The sequence below is a fragment of the Amblyomma maculatum genome, chromosome 4 (genome assembly GCF_055883805.1).
Source record: "Amblyomma maculatum isolate TAMU_Amacu chromosome 4, ASM5588380v1, whole genome shotgun sequence".
Lineage (NCBI taxonomy): Eukaryota > Metazoa > Arthropoda > Arachnida > Ixodida > Ixodidae > Amblyomma > Amblyomma maculatum.
In genome coordinates this window covers 198,492,191-198,494,265 of record NC_139347.1, presented here as the reverse complement: position 1 = coordinate 198,494,265, position 2,075 = coordinate 198,492,191, and the positions used below count along the sequence as shown (strand labels likewise).

Genomic DNA, 2,075 nt, shown 5'->3' with positions numbered 1-2,075 from the left:
GAGAATTACACTAGAGGCACTTGCAAGCCTCACCATAAAGCGGTAATTGCCTTAAGGCTACATTTTAGCATACATTGATAGTTAATTCGAAAGTGCATGAAGACAGATATATAAAGAACCCTAACAGTTACGGGAACCTATTATTGCGTAGGGGAGGGTTGGTATTTTGGTGTTTTTTTTTTCATCAGCGGGAAATCAGTTGCAGAAGCACGGTGGTTGGGACTACTTGGTTGCAATCCATGGTGAACAAACTCGCAGCACAAAAGAGACTTGACACAAGTTCAAGAAAGGAACGGGCAAACGAAAATGGGAGCCTATTATACCTTCCCTCTCTTGCAAGACACGCACGCCAAAAAAAAAAATTTGCTGGGGTTTAGCTTTAGTTAAACCCGATACGTTGCGTAAGTAAAGCTGACGCAGCTTCTCTTTCTGTTCTTTTTTCTTCTTCTTCTTTTTTTTGTATTCAATTACTCTAAAGGCCCTTTACGGGCATTACATAGGGGGGTTACATAGTTGAATACAAGACAATATGTTCTACACTTTCAATACAATACAAACTCAAGCACATATAAATGGACAAAATAACAGAGACTATGGTTACTAGTAATAACAAAAATGTTGAATTGACCTTGTGCTGAATGCGGCCTATCCAATAAGAATATATTTTTCAGAACTTCTTCAGCTTCTGTATGAAAGTATCATGAATTAATGTGGAAACAATATCTTGAGGCAATTTGTTCCAGTGGTGGATGGAAGAAATAATGGCGAGTGACTAAGGAGATGCGTACGTGAAAATGTGGGTTCGATTTTGAAGTTATGATCTAAGCGCGGAAATATCCGGTGGGTGGGTCTGATATAACATGTAGCGAACGAAGAGTCACTATGATAGAGCCTGTGAAAAAAGGATAGTAGTGATACCAGTCTTCGCTTTTCAAACGATGATAAGTGTAGAGATGCTTTGATGGCGGTTATGCTGCAATAGCGACAGTAGGTTTGGTCTGTTTGGTTTGTGGGGTTTAACGCCCCAAAGCGACTCAGGCTATGAGAGACGCCGTAGTGGAGGACTCCGAAAATTTCGACCACCTGCGCTTCTTTAACGTGCGCTGACATCGCACAGCACACGGGCACCTTGCTTTTCGCTTCCATGGAAAAGCGGCCGCCGAGGCCGGGATTCGATCCCGCGTCCTTGGGCACAGTAGTCGAGCGCCGTAACCACTGCACCACCCCGGCGGGGCTATGGCGCGAGTAGTTTTTCGTTATAAATCTGGTTGCTTTATTCTGAACCAACTCCAATTTGTTGATTAGGTACATTTGACGCGGATTCCAAATTAAAGAGGAGTATTCTATTTTTGTGCAGACGAGGGCCGTGCATGCTAAAAGTTTAGTAGCAGGATTAGCTTGGTGCAAGGGACGCTTGATGAAGCCAAGTGCTTTGGATGATTTGCTTACAATTGCGTCGATGTGGTTGTTCCATGTTATATCATAGGAAAGATGAACTCCTAGGTATTTCAGTGTATTAACATTCTCAATGGGACTACTATTCATGCAGTAAAAATGGTTATGAGGCTTAGGGTTAGCGGTAAATATCACTGTCTTTGTTTTAGAGACGTTAATCTGCATTTGTCACTGTTCACACCAAACGGCAATTCTATTGAGGTCAGTCTGTAAAGAGTTAGTATCGGCAGGGCTGGTAATTTGTCTTGAGATAACACAATCGTCAGCTAATAATCTTATAGTAAAAGCAATGGTGTCACTTATGTCATTAATGTAGATCAGGAATATAATCGGTCCGGGTACTGAGCCTTGTGGAACGCCAGATTTTACCAGGGTTGAGGAAGAACAGCATCCATTTATACGAACATATTGATAACGGTTAGTAAGAAAGTTAGTAATCCAGGTAATAACCTCAATGTTTATGCCAAATTCTTCACCTTTTCCTTTTTCTTTTCATTTTCCTTCTTCTTCGTCTTTTTCTTCTTCTTCTTCTTTTCTTCTTCAAGCCATCGGGTTTAACCGACGGCATGAAGAGGGGCCCCATCTGCGGTCGCTCTAAAGGTCAAACGTGGCTACCGGCC

The 2,075-nt window shown here is 42.1% G+C and overlaps 1 pseudogene; it reads right to left on the bottom strand.

Moving 5' to 3' along the window:
• Positions 1-667: 667 nt before the first annotated feature.
• LOC146193972 (uncharacterized) lies at positions 668-1,620 on the bottom strand (annotated as a pseudogene).
• Between the last annotated feature and the right edge of the window lie 455 nt (positions 1,621-2,075).